Here is a 27637-nt window from a genome sequence, read left to right on the forward strand (position 1 = left end):
TACTAGAGTGTTTTAATTAATTTTCACAAGCAAATATATACGCGGGCATTTAAGATCTCTATCATTTTTGCATGCACCAATAGTATCATTATTTTCTTTCCTCAATTTAATCATAAATGAAACTTGTCCAAAATTAACATTGTTTTGGTAATGATTCTACGCTTCGTAGATCAATACCATTGCTTTCAAATGGAGGAAACATTCCGTTTATTCTCACTCATTAATAGATTCATGTTAATGTTTTAAGCGACGTGAGCTAAATAGTTCGTTTCAGTTATATAGTGAAAATTTCAAAAATTTCGTTTTAACTCGGCATGAAGTTAAATGTTGTGCTCTACGGTTCGCTTTAAAAGGTACAGAAGCAAGAGCAAATCGTAAAACTTCACGACTCATTTACTCAATTTTGTAAAGAAGTTTCATGAGATGACACATGTCCTCCCATTCTTGCATTCGGCGAGCATATCCATTCCACATCAAGATTATTCGATATCGTTTCGTATTAATCAGTAGTAATCGTCAATTGGCCACAATCGGCGGGGATTTTTTTTTTAAATGTTTTTTTACAATTTTCAAATCCATATATACGCAGCCATTTTCATAGTAAAGTATTTCTGTCGTAGTCAGCGTCAAAAAGAACGACGAGAATTTGCTTATCTTTCTAAGTTTTTGCATCTATTTTCAACTATTCAGGTTAAAATCTTCATTTTTATTTTGTTATGCTTAAAAATACGTCTTGCTGCAGCTTTAAAGGACGTATAACCCCCGCTGAATGTACATACCTTTAATTCTTTGGTAAAATAATGAATTCTTAATAAAGTATAGTAATTTGTGTGGAAGAAACTAAAAACTTACGTATCATGACGAATAATATCAGTTCAACTTTTTAAGGCACTCTGATGTTTATTTTGATTGCTTCATAATTCTGAATTTTGTAGAAATCATGAAGCAAATAAAGATCGAACGACAGTTGCTCCCCTAAACACGACTCACTATTTTAGAACGGTTTTCTCATGCTCGAGTTTCTACAGTAGCGATTCGAATTGTACGAGGAAAATGCTTAAACAAACGTTTGATGATTCTACCATACTGAATCTTCCAGAATGGAAAACAAATGCAATCGTACTACAAACGTGAACCATTGTAAACACTTCATAATAAGCACGACAGTAATTGCTTCGCCATTTGAGATTGATGTGTCTCTCCCACAACAAATACCATTAAGCTCTACAGCCATCAACAGCTCTGTCAAGGAACTATATGTCATGGTTGCCGTCCTGGTGTAATTATCCAGTGTGATGATCAGTCGTTCCCGTTCCTTTATCTCCTGCGGCAAGGAAATGGCAACGAATACAATGACATTCCACCGTCTAATCATCGGCAGACAGAAGCATTCCATGACATTCACGATTAAGGAGGGCTTGTGCCTTGTCAGGGTCTCTAGCATCCAAGAATGGAATACCAATTCTCATGTAAAGAAGCCATTTCGGTGGATATTTCCTCGGTAAATGGCTTCATATAGCTTGTCATTTCCTCTCGATTGTTTTGGCATGAACGCTTCTTAATTAAGGTATTTCTACTGGGGATTTAAAGGGACTAAATATTTCAATAAATTTAATAGCTCTTGAGCAATTGCATGCTGTTGATTCTAAGTATGAGACCCGAAATCTTTATTTCATTTTTCAAACCCACAGAATATATTCATCAAATAATTTCTTTTGCGTAAAGTGTCATCATAAAGTAATCCTTAACACATACACACAAACAAAAGAAAAAAATGTAAACCTATAAACCGATTAAAAATTCTCCAGAATGCTACAATAATGATAATGAACTGTTGAATGAAAAAGGATAAAAGCCTGTGAAATCCATGAACTTTGCCCCAAACTAATCTGACTTTTCGCAGTTTTCTCACAGTCATGTGTGGGTTCATGCTCTTGAGTGTCTTTTAAGCGCTTGTGCTCTCTTAAACATCTCCATGACTGAATTTTCTTTCCCAGAATATAAGAGCGTGGGGCCTCTGTAGTAGAAGCTTCGTCTTCTAAGCCGGAGGTCGTGAGTTCGTTTCCCACCGGTGCCCTGGGTGTTATTTCCTTCTCTTGTGTTGTAAATCTTTCCTGCGCGTGTCCGGAGGCAAGGCGCTTGGCACGCAGTGCTCTATGTAAGTGAAGCTGTTTAGCTTCTAAATAAATATATGGGCATATTATTGCCATTTTTTAAATGTTCAATCGGACAAGAGTCTAAACGTGTTACCATTCAAACTTAAACTTATATGCAAATGACACCAAGTGGGATCTTTAGCTGACCCCCGCCCCCTCCAGATCAAAGTAATGGTCACGTCATAAAAAAAAAATCCCACGCTGTGGCTCTAATAAGTTGATGCTTGACCTTGACAATGTTTCTTTTCTTGGGAGAGTTGAGCAAAAAATTTGACTTTTTACTTGCGCAAATTTGAGTCGGTACACTCTCACAAAACTAGTACAAAGGTAACCCAACTCAGATTAGTGCCAGTCACCTTTTTCTTTTACTCCAATAAGAAGTTGATACTGTCAATGTCAAGCCTCTATTTTTCAGAACCACACTACATCGTTGCGCATCAGTTAGACCTCATATATGTGTGCCATACTCTGAGAAATTGGTTTTTGCGTTTGACAGTTTAAAAAAGAAAAGGAACGTTTTTTAAAATAATTTATCAGACACATTTCAACTATTAATTTTTGAAGTTTCGAGTTTTAAAACTTAAATTAAAGTTGAGAGCAAAATACTTAAACATGTTTGATAAAAATATTATCTTCAATAGATCTTTTAATCTGCCTATGAACCTGAATTGGAAAATGTATTTTGCAGATTATATTTCTTTTTGCAAAAGCAACGGAGAAACGATTTATTTTTCGTTCTTGATTAGCTTATTTCTATCATACGTAAGAATAAAAATATATGCGAAAATTTCTTTGCTATAGAAAGCTTTTACTGTAAATATATTCCTTTTATACGTCCACCATTTCATTATACTATAAATTCTCCATCTAGCTAAATGAATAGGTTGGCATGTCAAATATATTTTCCCCAGACACAATTCCGTACCATGATTGTCCGAAAGCTTCGGTCCATTTTTATAATGAAGTTCTACGTTGTTCGGAATGGCTGACGAATTAATATATATATATATATATATATATATTTTATCAGATCAGAACTTTTCAAGAGAAATAGAATGATTGTGCTGCATACAAATTGTGCTTAGTCGAAGATAATGGGAAAATATGGACGTCAAATTACATTTTATGCTAGATTTTAATTGAAATTTTCCATGGAGAAAAATGTTTTTATCATTAAAATGGTATTTATGAAGGTTCAGATCTTAATTTGAGCGTAAAATTTAGTGATAATAAAGATATTGAAGTGGAAAACAGCAGCATTTCTGTGAAAAAAAGGTATTTTTTAACAATAAATAATAGTCACGATTGCACACTCAGCATTTGCAGACAGTTGGTTTTAATTTTTTTTTAAATAGAAAGCATTTTAGGAATTTCGAAATTTTCCTTCAATGTTTTCTAAATCATTAGGGTAATTAAAGTTGTTTTACGCTAAACCGTTCGTTCAATTATAACCAGATGCGCAAGTTCACATTTATTCAAAAACTAGAAAATCGCACATCAAGGTATGACGGTTGAAAGTTGCTTTTACGTTTGGAAGAAGCATTTGCCTCTTTGGTCATATTTTGATAGTTGAAATTTTAACCTTAACTCCAGTGGACTAACCTTAAACTCCGGTAGATAGCGTTCATTGTTGACCACGTTTTCGCTTCTTCATTCTCCTAAAATGACAGTCGTACCAGTAAGACATCTAACTCAACAGATCCAGTTCAGCCTTGTCAGAATAAAGCTTTTTCCTGCATGTCAAACATCGCCAAAAAAAAAAAAAAAAAGGGCAAATTATCATACTGTGACGCGAGTTTCATTGTTGGTGAAGTCAGCGTCAGTGAATTTGCAATTATATATATGAGGATACAGACAAAAAAACAAACAAAAAAGCAAATGCCCCGAATTTGCGCCAACTTTGAATAGCTACTACTTACATTAGCTACTTTCAAAAGTCAGCTAGACTAGGAATGAAAAAAAATCCTTTTTATACCCCTATTGTATAATATTATTGTGTTTAGCTGTTCGCTCACATATATCATAAAATTTCATCCGTATTTTAAACTTCGTCTAATACAAAACTCTTTTTTTACTTAATTTAATTTTTAAATGAAAGAAAATTTTAACATTGTTACTCTTTGTCACGATTGAAGATAAATAATTTAGCACAAAACTATCTCTTGCTCACATCAAGCGCGTTGAAATCATAAAAAATTCAAAAACTTCGTTTAAGGAAAAATAACTGTAGAAAAAATATTGGGTATGAAGAATTTTGCCCGATACACGCTTCCTGAAATACTCTTTTTTTTTTATTTTATTTTCGCAAGGAAAAAACCCTCAAGCGATACTACTGAAAAGCAGACAGCAGTTGTAGACCAGAGTGAAAACTGACAATTTTCTGTTTTTAAATCCCCCCTTCTTGATATTTTTCGAAAGATGGATGAAAAGAATACGACAGCAAAAGAATTTATTGATGTTTTCTTAGATAGAATTAAGTACGAAGGATTTCCTTAAACAATATTATCTTTTATTTAGAAGGAAAGTGTTTCAGTATTTGCTCGAAATTGAAATCGTTTATATTCTCCCCACTTCTAAGAAGTCATTTATTTTAACATTAAAAACGAAATAACATTTTATGGTTAAACGCTGTAATAAGATTCCTTCATTACAAAAATGTATTTGTACAAAAAATAATACTATTAGTGGTAGTAGGTAATGCTATGCTACAGCTTTGAAATTTGGTAAAAAACCACTTCGAATCCCAAATGTTTGCAATTTGGAGCTTTTTTTTTTTTTTTCGGAGCAATCACGATGGCTAATTGTTTTTATTTGACCGTTCTTGATGTCCGGTTCCTTTTTCAACCCGACCGTCCTCTGCAGGCGCGACTCCTCCCGGTAGCCGCTGTTCCTGGTCAGTGGCGTCCATGTCCTACACACACGCACGCTCATACACACACACGCGCCTTTACACACATACACACACGCCAGCGTGCATACACACAGGTCTACGCACACACAAGCCTACACATACACAACTATACACACATAACCGCCCAACAGCAGGGACAGGAACCGTTTCTAGAAAGAAGCGAATGGGATAGTAACCAATGAGTAGGGTCCTGTCGCAACTCGTGATTGCGAAAACATAATTTGAATTCTAAATTTCAAAATTCAAATTAATTTTGAAAATTCGAATTTTTTTTCCTTTTTTTTTTCTTTTTTAAATTTTAAATCTGTGTTTTTGTGATTGCGTTTTTAAGCTAAAATTTCACATCCATTGCCTACTAAAGGGAGAAAATATTTTCCACACTCCTTTGCATTTTGTGTTATTCGAACGAGTTTTTTGTCTGATGCAGATTATGCTTATTCCAATTTTCTCGATAAATTAGAATAGCTGATATAACGGTTTCAAATTTAGCGCATATCCTATACTATACTCAATTCGAGCACGGAGCTAAATATCAAGATGTTAATGGTGACCGCCAACTTCATATCGACTTTTCACGCATACAAAACAGTCGTTTTGCTATGTTGAGGAGCCTCCTAACACTTGCAGCTGTGAAATTTGGTACATGTGGGATCCCCGGGAGAGAGGTGCTCTTCAAACTTTTTTTTAAAATAATTTTTTAGTGCGTATTTTAATCCATTTTTTTTCATTGGTTTTCAATACTGCTCTCAAAAAAGAAGAGCTCTTTACATAAATTCAATTTTTTACGGGAGGGGCGGAGGAGATTTTTATTCTTATCGTAACGCGAAAAAAATTAACGCGAAATTTAAATCAATTATCGATATTGCAACGAAAATAACTTTAGTGATTCAGTGGTTTGAAAATATTAATTGTGTTTAAGAATGAACGAAAGCGTGTAGGAATGAAAAGTATTATTTCATTCGGACTAAATCAAAACTTTAGCAACTAGTATTTAACAAAATCAATGCATGATTCAATTTAATCTAAAGGAGTAATAATTCTATGAACGCTCAAATAATCCTGCCCAACTGCTTTTGTAATTATACGAAATGGATAAATGTGATGGGCACAATTTAATGTTCCTTAACGGTATTCTAATTTTCTAGTGTAATCATGATTTCGCGTTAGTTTACTTATGATGCGAATAAAATCAATTTACTTATGATATAAATAGAATTAAAAGATCGTAAATAATTAAAATTTTCTATTACTATTAATTTTCAATCATAAAGCACAATCCTCTATTAAATGAACTTAATGGTTGTAATTGGAGTTAATACTTGGTAAATCTATATGCACTTTACCATTTAATTACGAATCCAAAGTTTCCGCTGCATGACTTTTTATGACATTAATGCAGCTTTTCCGAAAATGAAAGTTTTTTTTTCAATCAAAATCTTTCTTTATTCCTTACGCGTTACGACATAAAAAATACATCGCTATAGACATGTTAATACTCATCATGCAGCATCTCTGTAGTGAGTTAAGCGCTACAGTGGTAATAAGAATTATAAGGGCAAAAGAAAATTGCACAGGAAAAAAAATGAAATAATTTAGTGAAATTTATATATGTTACGGCCAAATTCCGAAGTTCGGACTGTTCGTGCGAAGGGTAAAAAGGAGTGTGTCAAGGCGGGTCCCTTGTCAGTTTCGACACCCAAACTCGGTTTCTTTGGGGAAAATATCCTGCTAAACCATGGGGCATGTCTGAGCCCCCCTAAAATTTTGCATATGGGTGCTCATGCTATGTGCTCCGCTCCCCAGAAATCTACTGCCCCCCCCAGCTGATTAGCCTGTACATACAGGCCATTCACACCGTTGGTGCGATAAGCCATTTGGAAAATTATGGGAGTATTTTTATTAATTGCAAGCTGTACCCGAATGACGATGCTCTTGCTAATAATTTAAAATAAGGCCCTTGAATAAATGAAAATCATCCCACTCCCCCTCTCTCTGAAGCAAAAAAATTATTTTCTTATGCTAAAATGTTTACACACAATTTTTAAGAAAATCTAAATAAAATAAAATACTGCAACTTAAAATATTTCGCCAAATGAAAGACATAAAATTACATAAACAGTTGCTTCAAAATGTAAAACAATGAAAAAACTCGACTGGTTTTTTTTCTGTATACTCGCCAAATAACCACGCTACCGTGACCTAGCCGCTTAGCGAGTGAAGTGAACTCCGATCGACTAGCGATATGACCATTCTTACGAAAATTATTGAACGATAATTCAACTCTAGCCTTTCCCACAGAAAAAAGAAGGTAATTGAAAACATATTGTATCTAGAACAAAAGGAAAATCTCGTTCCTCCATATCCCCCATACAAAAAAAATAATTTATTTCAAATATGCAACACAATTTACATAAATGATCATTCCGCAATTTCCACAACAGGGGATCATTTGAGAGGAGGGGGATTTTTTACATTTTACTTATTTATTTACAAAAAATATTTATTTAAATTTATTTATTGAATTATTTTTAATTTAAGTTTTTTATTTTATATTATTTTATTCTCTTTATATTTTATTTCATTTATTATTTATTTTGTGTGTGTATGTCATTGGCGTAGCGTAGAAAATACTTGACTTCTGGCGCAGAAAATATTTGACTTCTGCTTACAAAATACTTGACCGGTTCCAGCTGAGGTTAAGCCTAAGGCAGTATTTTTCAACCTTTCAGTGTTTATGACACGAATTTGAAATATGAATTTCTTTACGAAGCAAAATCTAATGGCAAGTAAAGAATTTACTATGTGCCATGGGCGCCCATATAGGGGGTTAAGTGGAGACTCAAGTTCCCCCCTCCGTTAGAAATTAAAATTTTCTTACAACTTGACAACTAGTAGTGTATGTCATTGGCGTATAGCGCAGAACTTTTCTTATAAAATAATATTGAAAATAAATAAATAAAAATATTTAAAAATAAATAAATAAAATAAAATGGAGAGCTAAAATATAAAAAAGAAAGAAAAAAAAGGATGTGAAAATTTTTTGGTGGGGGGGGGGATCGCACCATTGAGTTTGGAGGGTAACCGCACCCCTACTCCTGAAGAAAAAAGTTTTGAATTTAAATCCACATTACAAATAAAGCAAAGCAAAAAGAAATTTAATTGAAATAGGCACAATCAATTTAACCTAAAATAAATAGAGTAAAACGTGCGTAAAAACGTTTGAAAAGAAAGCAAAAATTAGAATAAAATACTGCAACAATAAGAACAACCTTCCCTAATTGTTAAAAAAAAGTAAGGAAAATTTGCTGAATTTTCCAGATAAAATATTTATAAGAGCAGGTGAATACCACTAATAGCGGCATAAAAGAAATGTCCAAATAATGTAACCAACAAATAATTTTTCATTATGTTTGTTTTTATGAGAACTTATTATTGAGGAATTGCAAAAAATTTTCTTATTTTATCTAAGCGATGTTTCGGGGGTCAATGTGAGCTGGGATCTTTAAAATTAGATTTATGGAGCAGAAAAAGACCAAGGATCGTCCTTAACTCAATTTGCATTTGTATTCATATACTTTACCCAATGCATATATTTAAGATATAATGCGCACAGTTGAATGGCACAAATCTAATATTCTTTACGCTATCACGTTGTTACATCATGTACTTTCACGGAATGTTATCTATTATGGCTTTAATATAAGAAAAGAAAAACTCGATCATATTTTTATACATTATGAGTTTGTTTGTAACACAGAGGTATCCCTTATATTTGAACTCGTTTCTGACAGAAGTGTACAAAACTGAACACAGCGGTACTCATTTCAAAACTCTTTATTTTTAACAGGGTGTAAAACCAATCTGCTCTTAATTCTTCTCGTCCGTACTTTGACCGATCGTCCATAGCCACTTCGCGAATCGGCCGGCCAAAGCCGGAAATGAAGAAAAGTTCGGGCTTTGACCAGTAAGTTTTCAGCAATGTTAGTCAGTTCGCGAATTGGCCAGCCAATTCGCGAACTGGCCGATTTCGGGCTTTGGCCGTAACATATACAGAATGCCTTTTAATACTAGAAAACATTGTGGAATTGAGTTCATTTAAAGAACAAAAGTATAAATGCCTTGCCGTGATTTAAAAAAAAAATGTCATTGTTAAAACTGGACAAAATAATCTGGACAATGGGCGTTTTTCCCTGAAAAACCCTAATAATCAGCAATATTCCTCTTTTTTTTAATCACTTTTATCAGTCTTGATGTCATGGAAATCTAAGAACGTTCCTAAAAATTTTTTTATCTTGGATTTTTTTTTAAATGTAGAAAATGAGTTCTTGCTTATTTTGTTACTGATTACCATTTTTTCTTATTTCGGGTACTGCCTAATATAAATAAATACTTCAACACAATTTCACTTTTATAAATTCATAAAGTCATTAAAACTGTAGGCACATGAGTGTAAAAAAGCTTAATCTTCTCTAATTTATAAAACAAACAAAAAACAAATTACTTTTAAATAAAAAAAAAACCGCCTTCAAAAAAGTACCCATGAACTAAAAAGCAAAAAACATCTGATTACACTTAAATTCTATTTCCTACCCAAACATAGAAATGAAATTTATTTTACAATTCAAGTACAAAAATCAACTAAACAAAACACCGAATTATAAAATAAACACTGATTTAAATTACTATACGATGAATTATTTTAAATACCTAACTAATTATATACGATCTCTTAATTTTTAATAACCTTTTGAAGTCGGGGCCTCCTATAAAGAACTACATAACGTAACTGACAACCCACCGAATCCTGAATTAAACACGAATTTAACTATACGCGAAATTAGTCTTTAAAACTTAAACCTACTCAATTACGTTAGATAGTAGTTTATAGGAGGCCCCGACTTCAAAGGTTATTAAAAATTAAGAGATCGTATACAATTAGTTAGGTATTTAAAATAATTCATCGTATAGTAATTTAAATCAGTGTTTATTTTATAATTCAGTGTTTTGTTTAGTTGATTTTTGTACTGGAATTGTAAAATAAATTTCCTTTCTATGTTTGGGTAGGAAGTAGAATGTAAGTGTAATCAGTTATTTTTCGCTTTTTAGTTCCTGGGTATTTTTTGAAGGCGGTTTTCTTTTTCTTTAAAAGTAATTATTTTTTGCTTTTAAGTGGTGTAAAATAACACGGCGAGCGTCTCGGAGACTTCCGACGACTGTGAAGAAAGGCTTTTTCAAATGCGTAACTATGTACAAAAAAAAATTGTCTTCATCATTTGTTCAACTTTATCAAAGTTTGCTTTCCGAAAGCAAATGCACGAGTCACTAAAAAAAACGAAATCGCTTTAAGTTTAAATTTGTAAAATTGTACATTTTAGAATTGTAATATTGAAAATTATAATTTATGTTTCGCAATTAGTGTCATGGAACTCGTGATAAAAGACGCATGTTTCTTCACATGGCCCCACTATAGATGAAGATTCAAAATTCCAATGGAATGAATTTTATGTTTGTTTCAGAGAAGCTTTAATTCAAAATTTTCATTATCATTACTCTTAACAATATATATTTTTAGTACTTTCTTTAACTATAGGTAAAGAAAATATAAACCTTTGTTTTATAGCCTTTGTTTATCAATGGGTTTTATATTTAACAGTTTGTGAGGGAAATAGCATGAAGTGTATTGTTTTACCTTTAACTTTTCCCTAAAGAACAAATAGGGTAAATCAAAGATTTGGAACCTAAGTTAGACCACCCCTCAACAAAACTACCACTAAACAAAAAAAAAAGCATAAAAACCGGTTCACTAAGTGAGACGATATACAAAGTTAATAAAGTACAAATCGATTTGAATGTGAGTATGATATTTGAAGAGTTCCCTCAATTTCATCTAACCTGAACTTGATTAACATTAGACCGCCCAGGAACTATGCTGTTTCAAACAAAAAAAGCCTTTTCCTTATCGGTACAGGCAGGGGCGTGCACCGCAATTTCGGAGCCCAACACAAATGACTCTTCCGGGCCCCTCTCCATATTGTTTACCCCTATATTTCACCGTTAGTTACAAAAATATTTTACCCCCTCCATGCTCGGGCCCGGGCCAACAGGTGTCCCTCCCCCCTCCCTGTGCACGCCCCTGGGTACAGGTGTCTTCGAGTATTTATGGAACATTGTACAAAGGAAAAACAAATCCGACGAGTTCAGAACCTCGTCCTCTTTTTGAAGCCTGCTAATTAATATAACCCTAATTTCAAATTGAACTGGCGGCATCCTGAAATAGTAAATCCATAAAATTGGTCAAGCTTCAGAAATCATACACAGTTATAATGTAGAAAATTAAAGAATATAAATTAAATCGTGAGGGAGGGGTGTTCTGTATTCAATTCCCCCTCAATTGAACCCTAAATATATTTAAAAAATTGGAATATTAAATAAAGAACTTTATATTTTAGTGCCTAAATAAAGTTATTTATCTTTACTAATAATAAAGCTGAATGTCTCTCTGTCCGGAGGATGTCTGGATGTCTGTAGGATGTCTGTAGGATGTCTGTGACGCGCATAGCGCCTAAACCGTTCGGCCGATTTTCATGAAATTTGGCACGAAGTTAGTATGTAGCATGGGGGTGTGCACCTCGAAGCGATTTTTCGAAAATTCGATGTGGTTCTTTTTTTATTCCAATTTTAAGAAAAAAAACTATCATAAATTACGAAATTATCATAACGTGTAACCGTAACATGAGTACAAGCCAATTGACGAGAAAATTCACAATACATTATTTGTAAATACAGGCGAACCAAAAGACCTTTTAATTTTTCTATTACGGGCGAAGCCGTGCGGGTACCACTAGTTAGTAAATAAAATATTAAGGTAATTGATTCAACTATTAAAGTAGCAAAATATATTTAATTTACTGCTTTGCTACGCAGTAATAAATACATTAGTAACACATATAATAAAAAATTACCATGTGGCGCAGCGTTGAGAAAGTTAATCATCCATGTGCCGCGAGAATTAAATATCGTTCAAGAGAAGGCCAAAACCTTAGTTGTGAAAATATACCGATCACAACAACACCACGTGACCATGACCTATGAAATTTAAATTTTCTTGAATTTCTCCGGGACCCCTTCTCAGATCCAGACCAAATAACAGTGGGACCATCTGTTAAGTATACCCTTCCAAACAAAAAAAAAAAATTCAAATCAGTCCAGTAGTGTTGGAATTATTCGAAAACACACATAAAAAGCCGCAATACGAAATCATAACCTCCTTTTTTGAAGTCGGTTAAAAATAAATGATATGTTATCAGTTTCTGCGTTTTTATGTTTGGGGTAAAACTTGATTTCCTGCGACATAGAATTCTGACAGAAAAGTTATTTAATTATGCCCCACGACTTAATGTTAATTCTTTTCCAGCTGTTTAGAAGCGTTATAAAAGAATCAAATCGATATATTTTAAAAATGTCCAGTCACATAATGCTCTTTCAGATAAAATGTGTCCAAAAACAGTGAATCTGGTTTAGTTTTACGAAGAAACTGGTTCGCCTCCTACACAGCAAAATATTAAGATGAGTCTTGTTTTGCAAAAAATTACTTTTTTTTAATTAGTAATATTTTATTGTTAACGTAAAAAAAAATAGCTTTACAGACCACCACGTTCCACCGTAAAAACATCCCCATCTTTTAGCCAGTTCTTTGAAATCACGGCGGAAATAATATGTTAATACCATTTTTAGTTTGATGATAATTGTTACCAGCATACGAATTAATATTGATGTAATAATAACCATCTGGTTGCTGTGCTATGGTGCACTGGATCTTCACTTTTAGCATGACATACCATGCTTTAAGTTCCTTCGGCTGCATTATGCCCGAATTCGAACTTATAGAGCAAAAGCTCCCTTATTAATTGAGTTTCAATGCTCATCTTTAACTCGTTTACTTTGGATACCAGGCGTCAAAACTGACTGGCATTGTGTGATAAGTACGCCTAAATACTGGATTTTTTATTAGTTATCTTCCGCACTCTGTGCACACGTGAACAGTACGTTTCAAAACTTTATATAAGTCAAACAGTAAAAAGCTTTTGAAACTAAAATGATTCTTTAGTGTAAAAAATTAGCTAAACGTTAAAAAAAAAAAAGAGTAAGCTAACGTAATAAATACCTACCATGGTTCTTGAGGTGTCAACAGTTTGTTCTGATCTCCCTAAAGCTTCTACGTTTCATTTAAATCACAAAATATTATGTGCGTGTACTTGTGCAACTTTGCTAAAAACGTCGCACAATAAGTATACTTATGCCTTAAGTATACTTATATACAACTTACAATAAAGCTAAAAGAATTTTTTTTGCTTGCTTTGTAGAATAAATTCGAATATTCCTCGACCTTATTCAGTTAAAGCGACCCAATTTCAACTTGAGCACGGGCACAACTTATTCCATTTTGCCTTCAAAGTATCGCTTGCGAGATAGATGATTCCGATCCCCTTTCAGTTGGAACACAATTTATGATCCCCACCCTTGTCATTTTATGAGATGGGTATTTTCATCTACAATGTTTCTTTTCTGACGCTTCTGAAGAAAGATGATTGATTGTCAACTGGTAAGACTATTGTTTAAGTGCACACATCAAGTTTGCTACTGTAGACCGAAACAAAATGTGATGTTTCCGTGTTAGTTCATAGCATTAGCAATAGTTTTTGTGAAGATAAGTTTTTCATCCACAGGTTCATAAAACAAAAATAAACCTTGATCATAATGATTCGTAAATTTGCCTGAATACAACTGAAGCAATGGGAGTATAGTTCAGAATTTATGTATAGATGACATCTTACATGTCTGCATCTTAAAATTTTCCCATTTTTTCCCCCCAATAAAGAATTAGATTCTGCCTGTTAAGTTGTATTACTGTTTATTGTTTATCTACTCTGCAGAAGTTTGAACGTTAAAGGAAATAAAATAAGGATATGATGTATTTATCTGTTGACAATTATGAAGAAATAATAAAATTAAACGTCAACAGGTCATTTTTTCGGAATCTTGCAGAAGGAAAAACCATGGCTCCAAACCAAACCCAGTGTCGCAACAGCTCATGAGGGGCAAGTCCTACTGTGCCAATTTCAGTTTTCCTGACCAAGAGCCCTGGGGTAGGGTTAGATAGTCAGCCGAACGTGGAACCCTCAGACTTTGGTTCACAGGCACGCTTGGTACTCATTTTACCAACACGCTGAAGTGATAAACGGCTGAATCAGGCTGTGCCTAACCCTCGTCTGCGGCATGAAATCGAGAAAGCGTTACCAGCTAGCAACTTGGACTTAAAGAGTTTATACTAGATCCAAATTCTACCTCTCCCCTCCCGTAAAAAAACAGCAGAAACCACGCCTACTTGTAAGTAAGTACATTTATTTCCTTAAGCCAGTTGAGAAATTGCCACTCTCCCCCCTCCGATCCTCCTAGATGACGGGTTTGCATATAATGTTACTAGCAATCGACCGAAATTTTGTCAGTACAGTTCATAAAATTAAAAAATATCCTGCAGTGCATTCCACTCAAAAACTCATTTAGCTACTAGCTGATGACTGTCACATTCGACAAAATTCTGCTTATAATTTGCTTGCCTGTATTAAAGAAGGTAATTTATGGTTAAAGAAAGGGTCTCTGTGGTAGAAACTTTGTTTTCTGAGCTGGAGATCGTGGGCTCTAATCCCGCCGATTCCTTAGCCGTTATTTCATTTTCTTGTATTGAAAGTCTTTCCTGTGTGTGTACGGAGGTAGGAGACTTTGTGCACAACACTCTGTGCATGTGAAACTGTTTTGCTTCTGCATAAATAAATACGGTTATGGTACATTTTGTGGACAGAAGATCCATACTTCAATCTAGAAGGTTCTGGTAATACTTCAAATTGCAGAACATATACAACGTCTAATGAGTTTAAAAGAAACCCTTGCCTTTACATATGAAGTTCTTACTCTCTAGGAGTTGCTATCTGTCTTAGCAAAAATAAAATCACACAAATATCAGTAGTGCAGACGACTAGGAACCGTTTTTTCAATGCAAAAAATTAATAACTTCCGACTAAGGCTTCTGCCCTTAACTTGGTTAGCAATCCTGATGGTTTTTACAATTCAGTCTTCTAATTTTCTCAATCGTTGTTTATACATTTGCATTTTTTCCTTCGTCATTTTGTTGGACCTATTTACATCCATAAGCTTATCTTTTACAATGAAGGAATTCCTTTTTATACAAAAAAAAAATTCTAATAGTTTTGTCTGTAAAATGAACATTGCTATACGTTTCTTGTTAGCATCTTCATCTCGCAAACATCATCGTGTGCTGCAGGTACATGGTAACATTTGTTGTTAGAACATTCTTTTCTGTTGGCAACCGAGGATGCGATTTATGTTACCTGCTCCAACGTTTGCGAACGATATAATTCAGTTTGGCACAACAGATCCTTTGCAGCATTATGGTTAGCAAAATGTATACATAATACAGAGCTTAATATTATCGCAAGAAGGGTGAAGCAACTTTTTATTAACACTTTGAAAATAAGAGAAATATTTGCAGCCGTTTTACTACAGTATGGTCAAGCATTATCGTCTGATTTCAATGGATAGGTTGCAATACAATAGTAAATGCAATGGAATTGAATTGCAGGCATTCAGCAAGTTTGCATGTGGAATATACAGTTTTGATCTTTTAATTCATGAGAAAAAAGTTTGACATTTATTTATGATTTATTAAGCCAACTTGCTTAATAAATGCTTATTGTTGTGGAAACATATTAAAAATTTCACGTGAGTGATCTTTTTCCTTTTTATATACTCTTCAGACTAGAGGAATAATTGCTTTGCGTTTTGCATTATCTAATGTATATTTAAGGATCTGTAATTTTAAAACAAGTACCAGTTCGAAAAAAATAGTAACAACAATAATTTTTTGATACATTTCGTTCCCAATTCGATTCCCCTGCATTTTTTTCAGCAATATCACTAAAGTTTTTTTTTTCATCTAAATACGGATTTTTCGAAAACAACATTTTTTCTCTTTTTCAAATTTATGAGAAATTCAGAAACTATTCTAGTCGAATTAAGAGAAAGTTTAGTAGTTTTTAGTTCAACAAGCTCCAAAAAAAAAACTATTTTTCTATTTCTACCTTTATTTCGTTATCTTTGCTTTAAAAGGCCACCTGAATAGAACTTAGATAATCCATAGAGTAATGTTTCATATCAACTTAATTTACGATTTATTAAATTAACAGTGATTGAAAAAAAGTTCTTGAGAAAATAGTATGTAGGCTGGGTAGTCTGTTTTTCTAAAACGTTCATTAAGGGATAGAAAATTCTAAATTTAAATCAAGAAAAAAATTTTAATGTACCAAAGAATTATTTTATTGCAATTTTTAATCTAATTTGGGTTTAAGAGAAAAGTGTGCTCTTTCGTGATTATGAATTCAAAAATGTCTTAGAAAACCACAAAACAGAAAAAATGATTAAAAAAATCAATAATTCTCCAAAATTTGATGAAATATGAATCTTAATTGGCAGGATGAATCAAAATAAGTGACTCCATTCAATTACCACAATGTGTTGACAACGTGAAACACATATCACTTGTTCCATTTCTATCCCAAGTATTGACAGTGGAACAGATGATGCCCAACCCGTCTCTATTTGAACAAAATTTATGATCTTTTTCCCTTGTCATCTTTCGGATAGGTGTTTTTTGCTCAGTTTCTTCTATGGTAGTTCCGTTGGAAAGAAAAGACGAATGGCAGTCAATTGGTCAGTTTCTTCTTTGGATACACAGATCAACTATTCTTCTGGGAACATAAAGTTTAAACAAAAAGATTTTTACGATTTCAGATTTAAGGTTTTTCTTTTTTTTTTCGGATGATTTTATATTTGGAGCTTGGAATCGTTCGTTGTTTAATAGATTGATGTTATCGAATTCGGCTTTGTGACCATTTTCTGATATTTCTTTTTTTCTTCTACACTTCAAGTTGATAGGAAATAAACTGATTTTATTACGTCGCTTCAATTTTTTACATTTTAAATTTCTTTGAAGAGACTGAACATTTACTTTTAACACCAAGTATTTAAAATAAAGGATGTCACTTACCAAATTAAAGTTATAAGCGATTTCATTTCCGAAGCCTGTCCCGTCATTTGGGGCTAAGGGAAGTGGCCGACAGAAATAGCTTACTTGACGTTGGCATACATTTATGCATATTCTGCTGTTTTCTAAGTGTAACATTGCGATTTACTATTCTTTGGAACAACTTGAATAGTTCTAATGCATGTTTTAAACACGTTTGTGTTTAAAATATAGTAGGTGTTGAGGTCAAATTTGATCCAATGGATCAGGTAGGTATTTGATGTTAAATGTATGTTAGCTTTATTGTACAAGCTTGCTTATTTGATTTCCACTGGGAAAAAACACACAAAAAACATCAAATTTCTTTGTTTCCCTATTGATAGTATGAAATCTAAAACACATTTTTTTTTCCAAATATCTTTAATCAGCTTTTCCAACACAGATGTAAAAAAAAAACTAAATTCACGACCAGGATCGTGCACAGGAGGGGAAGGAGGGGGGAGAAGGGACACTTTTGGCTCAGGCCCAAGCCTGAAGGGGACCCAATGTTTTTGAAACTAGGGGTAAAATATAGGGGTAAACAATATTGAGGGGTGGGGGCCGAAAAAGTCATTTTGATGGGCCCCTAAATTTCTGTGCACGCCCCTGTACACAACTAGAAACAGGATTCATGGGCAACCGGGACAAACTATTAGAGGGCATAAGTCCGAAAAGCGCATGGGCGCAAGCAGCTTTTTGCCGTTAACCAATAGGATGCAAAAGGCATCGCTTCTTCGTAAACTATGCTTTTGCCCATTTTATTCAAGATTCGCGCTTTCAATTGCGGTCAATGAACGCACAATTGTGCATGTAGCAACACAAGATCTGTTTCCAAGTATTTTTTGATTATCTGGTTTGAATGGTTAAAATTTCATAACGGATTTTCATTTTTTGGTCATGTTTTCAAAAATTTAAATAATCTTCTTACAACTATTTTTTACTTTTCCCTACTTGCAGAGCTGTAATATTTATATGTCAATTCTTTGACAGTAACCTTCCGAAAATTGCTTTGAAAAACCGATTAGTCGTTAAAGTAAGAACAACAACGTTAAAAAAGCACAAATTTGCCAATTACAGCAGACACGTGTTTCGGCGATATAGGGAACGCCTTTTTCAATGTAAAAAGTAATGAGCTTATGGATGAAAAGACATCCGACAAAAGGGAAAACGTTAACGTTGTTTTTCTTTACTGTTCAGCACAAAGGTATTTATTTATCAATTAGTCGTTCTTTTAATCCCAGCTCTTGTAGGATAATGGATTTACTGCAATGGAGTCGTTTCCAAAATTATAAAAGTATTTTTTTCTGAAAGAGCATGCCTGAAAACATAGGATCTGACCATTCTTTAAATAATTTGTTTAAGTTTAATATTTATAAAAAAATACTTAATTCGGTGCGCTTTCATTGCTTATGCTTCTGCCGATGACATCACAAATGATGAAATGCCATTCATTGTTGCCATTCACAGAACAAAATATTTTATTCTCATCTTTACTCACGTGTATTGGCAACGATATGGTTGATAGTAAGCGTAGAGCGCAATTTTAATTCTCTTCTTAATTATCATAACGTGGAAACGCGATAGAAAGATGCGCCACAGAGCATCATTTGTGACGTCATCAAGACCACGCCTGGTTTAAAAATTCGGGCATTTAAAAAAATTAATTAAAAAATAATTGTTGGGAAAATGAAAGTATTTTCTGGGTTCATGTTATTATTATTATTATTGTTTTTTGCTTATTCTATCAATTTCAGTGACAAAGAGTACTACACTTGACTGAAGGAAACAACCCCATTGAAAATTGATTTTCCAGTTGGCGACATTTACGACTGTATTTCAATCATAATATTTGGCGACGTGTTTGTTTAAAGTTGTATGGATTGGAGATATCATGCCTTATTTTTGCTCTTTTAGTTTATTTCAAATTAAACAATCCATTAAACAAGACCAACGATTCATTAACTGAAAAATAATCTACCAAACACATAAATTAAGCAATTGTGGGGTAAAATAACCCTCCAAATAAGTTAAGCAACATTGAAAGCTCCATTAAATGTGAAATAGTTTATCTAAATTATTTCATGTAATTAAAAAGCAATAAAAGTTCCAAGGATTGTATAGTACGGCTGTGATAAGTTAATGTTTGACCTTAAGAATGTTTATTTCTCTTTGGTATAATAGAAAAGATATATTGGAGCTAAGTTGAGTTGGGTAATTTTCGTAGTAGGATTGTGAAAGTTTTCCAATGCGTATCAGTGCCAATAGTACGTCTATAAAATGACGATGTCATGAATGCTGGCAAAAAGGATGACTTCCCCTAGTCGAAGACCGTCCATTGCCCGGCGGCGATTTACAGGTGCCCCGAGATGGTGCTTTAAAATTAACTGCAAAAATCAATCGAAGAAGTGTTCCATAAGTGCTATAAGAATGTCCCGAAAAGTGTGCTGTAAATTGTTTTAAAAGAAGTCCCAAAGATTAGTGTTCAAAACGTGTTCTCAAATACGCTCCTAAAAGTGTTTAAAAAAGTGTGCTGAACAGAATAAGTGCTGTAAAATGTGTTCTCAGAGCGTTTTGAAAATTATTTCAAAAATTGTGCTTTACATTGTACTAAAAAAGGGGAAGTATCCGTGTTTAAAAAGCGTCTGAAGATTTGCAATGTTAAGCATTTACCCTATTTTTCCCATCCCTTCCCCTTCAAACGCGTCTCTAAAAGTGTTTAAAAAGTATGTTGAGCCAAATATATGTTCTGAAAAGTGTTTTCAGAAATGCTTTGAAAACTTCCAAAAATTGCACTAGGGTAACATCCCCAGTAATTGGCACGGCACCAGTAATTGGCACTTCCAACAAAAATGTCCTAAAAAAAGACTCGTATCCAATTTTTTTAAAAAAGAAGGCTATATACCAACTGAATGTACATTAATTTTAAAGATTATAAATTCAATACATGTTACTAAATGACATCAGTTCGTAGGAAAGAGAAACAATTGTGGCTTGTGTCAAATCAGCCATTTTTGTTACAAAAGCTTCTTCTCTGGCTTAAGGGAAGCATGCACATAAATCCAATATATTTTAAATTTTCGTTGTCAAAAGTTTTGTTTAGTTCAAAGTTGTTACTTTAATTGTGTAGAAGTATATTTTCGTCCCTATTTGGAATTTTAAAATAATGATGGGTGCCATTTACTGGTGCTTCAATTTTGCTAATCCCCAGTAATTGGCATGTGTGCCAAGTACTGGGGAAATAGCGTCATTTCCGCGATAAAACTGAGTGAGGTGTCATTATCTTCAGTTTTTTGCGTAGGTCACGAATATGATAAAGCGGAAATTGAAATCGATAGCTTTTGTACAGTAATTGTCAAAAAAAAAAAAAAAAAAAGCATCAAAATCATCAATTTTTGAAGTTGCGGCTTTTGTCAATTGGAGTGACTTTTCACCAGAAAAAAATCCAAATGAAATTAGTCAGTAATTAATTTTATACTGGGGGCTCCGTCCTCTGCTCGATTCGCTCGCTAACCCCCCCGTTCGTCACCTACGGTATCTCAATGCCGCCTCTGCAGCGGGTGGTTTTTCAAGAGAAAGAAAACCGACTTGTTGCATTTGATAAATAAAAAAGAGGAACACTTATGCAAAAAAGTATGCTATATGAGTTTTTAACTATACTTGGGGAAAACCTAACTTGGTAGCATTCGTAAAATCAAAACTGTAAACCAAAGGATGAAACAGCATTAATTTCAATATCTTTTCCATGGAACATTCTAAATTTATGTTTTTATTTCTCTAAAATACTTTTCCAGCATGAAGAAGAGTGATTTAGCATTAATTTATATAAAACTAGTGGTACCCGCACGACTTTGCCCGTAATAGAAAAATTAAAAGGTCTTTTGGTTCGCCTGTGTGGCGAATTTTCTCTCCAATTGGCTTGTACCCATGTTACGGTTCCACGTTATGGTAATTTCGTATCTCGCCAATTGACTTGTGCCCATGTTACGGTTCCACTTTATGATAATTTCGTAATTTACTCGTCCATCTTATGATAATTTTGTTCTTAAAATTGGAATAGGAAAAGAACTATATCGAATTTTCGAAAAATCGCTTCGAGGTGCACATCCCCATGCTACAAACTAATTTTGTGCCAAATTTCATGAAAATCGGTCGAACGGTCTAGGCGCTATGCGCGTCACAGAGATACTGACAGACAGACAGACAGACAGAAATCCGAACAGAGAGAGATCCGGACAGAGGGAGATCCAGACAGAGAAACTTCCAGGTTTATTATTAGTAAAGATAAAGAAGAAGAAAGATAAACACATTCTTCCTCATATTATCAAATTTATATGAAAAATGGGCTTAAAATTGAAATAAAAAAAGAACCAAATCGAATTTTCGAAAAATCGCTTCGAGGTGCACACCCTCATGCTACAAACTAACTTTGTGACAAATTTCGTGAAAATCGGCCGAACGGTCTAGGCGCTATGCGCGTCACAGTGATCCTGACAGACAGAGATCCAGACAGAGAGACTTTCTGCTTTATTATTAGCAAAGATTACCTACTTTACATTATCATTACTCATTTTTCTTATGATGATAAAATTTGTATGTAATTTAAAAGTAAAAAATAAAGTGCTTTTCCAGTTCTATTAACATGCGCCAATTACTGGATCACAAGGTATCAACACTGGGGTATCAGGTGCCAATTACTGGGGATTTTGGTAACTTTTTATATACATATTTTTTATAAAAGTATCGATTAAAATATTTTTGATTTTAGTGAACCAAATAAATGCACAGATGTGCACTCTTTGAGACAAAAATATTTGCAAGAGAGTATTTTTTTTCTAAGTACTGAAAACAGAGGTAAGTTTAAGGACAAACTCTTAAAGTGCCAATTACTGCGGTCTTTACCCTATTTAAAATCAAAACCTGTCTAAAAATTTGCAGTGTAAGCATTTATTTTACTTACTTTTATTCTCGTATGCAAAACAAAAATAAACATGTTTCTCAAAATATTTAAATTTACGTGCTAAAAACACTTTGTCAATCATGAAGCAAAAGTTAATTTTCCTTTCTTTCCATCATTGTCGATAAACTTCCCGCCATTTTTTTTTGCTGGAAGAAAAACAAGTCAAAGTAAACATAGGTCCTATCGCTCCAGCATAATCTTACTTGGAAGCAAATAAATCAAGGAGCCGAAATTCCAGCCAGATACAAAAGGGTAGAAAACTATCTTTTTCGGGTGAATTGACTCCAGCGGGCCCGCAGGGTGTTACCGCCCACCCCCGAATCCAATCGATAAGACAGGAGCTCTCCGAGCGCTGATCGGCATTGATCGGTTTCTTTCGGCCCAAGTCGTGGGTTCGGCAGTTGGCACCGGAGATCTGCTCCACGAATGGCATCTCGGTATGTTTATGGGATGTCTCACATGGAGCGCCATTTTGAATTCATAGACATTTATCAAAAGGGTGATTTTAAATTCAATGTATCTGAACAGGAGCCTGACAGGGAGTTTCATTTCGGGAACTTGTTTGCGTTTCCCCCTATGATTATTTTCTCTGAAACATGGCGATATTTTTCCTGGATCACACACGAGGAGACTAAACTTTCTTTCCTTTTAAAGTTACGGTCATTCAACATGGTGGATATAGAATGCAAATTTTATAGTTCTCCAGCGACTCTGAAAGCGTGGAAGAGATTTTTAGAGACGGAGAAAATCAAGTTTTGTCCTCGTAATATAAGAGAAATACTTTTTAGCCTGTTGAAAGGAGAAAAACTTTGTTGTCATAGGACAGGTATCGCATCTTAATTTTAAATTTCATCACAAATCATGTTTTTTTTAGAATTTTCTTTTTTAGGAAACAGAGTAGCAACAAACAAAACCTTTTAAACGAATAAATTATACAAACAACGAATGAATTATTTCTAAGGAAAGTTTGCATTGTAATTTAATGGAGTAAAAGAAGTAGCATTCGGAGACAAAAGGTTTTTTGCATCCTATTTTTTTTTTTAAACGGGAATCAACATATATAGTCGATCTATTATTGCAATAAGTGCACTTTCTTCACTAAGTTACTTATATTACGAAAATAATAATAATAAGTTCATTAAAAACTGGCATCGTTTAAAGCAATAATTTTAAAGGAATTTAGAAAAGAGCAGAAGCACTTAATAAAGGTTTTTTTAGCGCTGGACTGTTTTTTCCAAACAATTAAAGTCGATGTGTTTTTTTTTTCTTTTTTTCATTTCAATAGTAATTTAGCAATAAAAACATTTTAATTTAAATTAATTCAAAAATGTTAACTTTTTTTGTTTATATTTGACCTAAACGAAACGCGTGAATTTTTGAAGTCAAAGATATTTTTCGATTTTTGATTCCCCCCCCCCCATACACTGCTTAAATCATATGGCAACGTCTCAAATTCTATAAGAATGCTTTTATATCCATTACCTTGATAAACGTTAAAATTAAAAAAAAAAAGAGTTTTTGAGCCAATACCTGGTGTATATAGAATTGAAGGTCTGCAGTCAAGGTATTTACTCATTTGATTTTTTTTTTTTTTTTTTTTTTTTTTTTTGACACGAAAACCTGCCTTATTTAACAAATTCAAACTGCATCCACAAAATAATTGCTTAAAATTGACGAAACTAGTTAAATATTTGCAGTCAATATATCAGTTGATTCACTGTTCACTTGAGGTGTCCATTAAATCTCTAACTCAAGAGAAAAAAAAAATTAAAAAAGGCATTAGCGAACTAATCTGGGACAAATAGATCTCGCAGTTGAAGCATATGGTTACAAAAGTAAATTCATCCAAAAAACATTTTTATTAGAAATAATTCACACATCTGTCAGTACAAAAATATATTAGTTCCAGTAATTTATCCTGTTTTGTTTAAGACCTTTTAAACCAAGGGTAGCCCTTTAAAACTCTCTGAGTATCTCAAGTTGTTGGCCTACCTATGGCTAACTACATGGCATGGATAAAGGAAGAATAAAAAGCTGTAGAAAAAAACGCATTTGCGGAAAATTTGGAGGTGGAGATACTTGCTTTTGAAGTTTTACGCTTTAATTGAGACTACAGAAAGAGTCAGTAAGACTAAGCTTCCAGCGTGTCTATCAGTTCCATCAAGTGAAATCTTTCAGATGCCATTAAACATCATTAACAGATTATGTCACTTGAGATCACCGTTCAATCACAAAGACAGGACAAAATTAAAAGAAATCATGAACGAGTGAGTCAATCTGGTGTAAAATGTCACACAATTATCACGACACAAAAGGTATGACAAGATCTTTAAAGCGTGGCTTCAGTTTTATCACGTAAAACCATTTCAGTGCCATTAACCAACTTGCACAGACTGTTAAGGTCTTTGTTCAATTTTTGCCAATGTTAAGGCTTCCTTCTTCAACTTTTACGAACGAACTTTTATAATATTGAAAACTGAGGTAGTAATGCAAATCGAACTACCGTTTACTGCATTATCAGGTTAATAAATGAACCATTTTTCAAAATTTCATTCGTATTAAAAAAAAAAAAAATCCTATAAACACTAAAGATGATTTTCAAAAAATACAGATAGTGAAGCAGGAATGTCGTTGTACTCTTTTAAAAGCTGCGGATAAAATGTTTTCCGCGAAATACTTTGCCTAGCACTCAGTCTAAAAATAAAATTAAGTAGAAGAAAGTATCTCGGTAGCGTTATGTAAGTACTCGCTGAAACGTTACGAATCATGTTTCTCAGTAACAACTAAAAATGCTTGGTGAAGTTTTCCTACTTCTTGTTTTGCTATTAAGCATTGTGTAGTAGGACAAGAGTGTCGTACCTTTTACTTTTAAAAATGTGCTTAGATTAGCACTGCCGTGGGAAGGAAAAGCGCAGCAACATCTTTTTTTTTTTTTTCATCTATTGTACTTTAGTTTTATTGAACATTCTTGCTTATTTGGTAAAAATTATATTTCTTCGACATTTGAACGAAGCCATTGCCTGTTAGGTGATATTTTGTTAGTTGAAGATGTAACCTTAACTCCAGTGGATTAACCCTATATTTCAGTAGGTAGCGTTCATTGTCGACATTTTTCGTTTCTTCATTCCCTGAAATGACAGTCTCACCAGTAAAACAGTTAAACTACCGGATCGAGTTCAGCCTTGTCGCAATAAAGCATTTCCCTGCATCTTAAACATTAACAAAATACTTTTAAAATTATCATGCCCTGGAGCGAGTTTCATTGTTGAAACTCGCGGGTTACTCGATCATTGGCTATTATATATGTGAGGATTACCAGATGTAATCTCACGGTTGTGTTAGTGCTATAAGGTTAAATAAAAAGCTCTTTAAGCTCATATAAATCTCATTTCCCGCTTTGAAATAGAAAAAAAGATCTTGTTCCGTAATTTAAAATGTGCACACAAAATTTTACAAAAGCTTCAATCGTATACGATGAAGTAATTAAAAATCCTGCTATAACGGCGTTAACTGCTTGTCAAAACTGCCTTTGCCAAAAAGAAATACATCTAATTCAGGTACACTTTAAACGCATTGCTGCGGTGGTTTTGAATAAGTTTAAAGTAAAGTAGTAAAATAATAATTTGCAACTATCCAATGGAGCTGTTTCCTTCAGTCAAAAGTAGTACTTTTTGTCACTGAACTTGATAGAATAAGCAAAAAAAAAACATGGATCCAGGAAATTCTGTTATTTTCCCAACAGTTATTTCTTAATTAATTTTTTAAACTTTCCGATTTTTCAAACAAGGCGTGGTCTTGATGACGTCACAAATGATGCTTCTTGGCGCATCTTTGTACCGCGTTTCCACGTATGATAATCAAGAAGCGAATTAAAATTGTGCTCTATGCTTGCTATCAACCATTTCGTTGCCAATACACGTGATTAAAGATGCAAATTAAATATTTTGCTCTGTGAATGGCAACACAGAATGGCATTTCATCATTTGTGATGTCATCGGTAAGAAATGTAAACAATGGAAGCGCACCGATTTAAATATTTTTTTTTAAATATTAAACTTAAACAAATTATTTAAAAAATAGTTAGATCCTGTTTTTAAGCATGCTCTTTCAGAAAAAAATACTTTAAAATTTTGGAAACGACCCCATTCAAAAGTAATTGCCAGTAAAAAAAGGCAAAGAAAAAAAATATTACTAAGTTTATATTTATCGTTTAAAAATATTATTAATTCGTCTAAAATAATTTAAAAAAAAAAGAAGTGTTTTAGCTGTGAAATTTAATCTTTCGAAGTTTTTAACCTAACCCAAAATGATAAAGTGGATATTTCAGGCAAGAGGTCAATTAATGCAAAAAAACACAGTGGCCTAAAATGGGGCAGACTTCGTAAATTGGTCACTGGAGGGCGACGAGGCGACAGTTCCAGAAATTCTATCTCCACGCTCTTGGGATAGTGCTTTGACTTGTTTATTAATCTGCCGGCAAGCGGGCAGAAGCAATTAAACCCTAATTAACTCAAACGGGTGGAACTATCCCCTTCTCGCTGGCTCTGGCGGGTGGAAGGGAACTGCTCAATAATTTGCTGTTCGAGAACTTCATTTTCGAACATTTGCGGAATTCGATTGGACACAACGGAATGCTCTTTTTGTTGAGGCTAATCGTACCAGTTGATGGGAAAGGGGAAAGTGGGCTCCAATTATGCCTGGACTCGCGTTATTAAAAATCAAGAATAAACTTTCCTGGAATTCACGAATAGTTATGAATTTATTGAAGTCGGAAAAGTTGGCGGCGTTTATGAATCCTTAAATAGCGTTTTGATGATCGTATGAATGTAAGGAGATATAAAACATTTTTGCTGATATGTTTTGCAAAAAACATTTTACGATTACTTGAAAAACAAATTATATATTCTCTCTTTTTACGTATCAACTTTACGTATGTTAATTGCAAAAAATTAAAAGATTTTTTGAAATTTCCTTTTTTGAAATATCACAAAATTTTCCCTTTATATGTACCAACTTTCGGTACGTTGAATGCAAAAAGTTAAAAGATATTTTTGAATTTTACTTTTGTTAAATTTCAGTCTTATAGTATCAAGTATAATGAAGTAATTTAAATTTTATCCATTATATCAATGTACATGATTTCGCTAATTAGTAATTATATTTTAGTACTGCGTAGTTGTAAACAATAATGCAAAAATCATGCTTTTTACTTATTTAATTATTTAATTTGCTAGTTCGTCAGAAATTGAATATTTCTTCATTGATAGAATACAGCGTTTTCCAGATTAAAAGTAAACAAATCTTACTACTATTATATATGCGAAAGTTTGTCTGTACGGATGTATGGATGTTTGTTACCCTTTCACGCAAAAACTACTGAACGGATTTTGATGGAACTTTACAATAATATAGTTTATGCATCAGAATAACACATAAGGTAGTTTTCGTCCCGTTATGGGGGGCAAAACCCCCTTAGG

Source organism: Uloborus diversus, chromosome 4 (assembly GCF_026930045.1).
Source record: "Uloborus diversus isolate 005 chromosome 4, Udiv.v.3.1, whole genome shotgun sequence".
Taxonomy (NCBI): Eukaryota; Metazoa; Arthropoda; class Arachnida; order Araneae; family Uloboridae; genus Uloborus; species Uloborus diversus.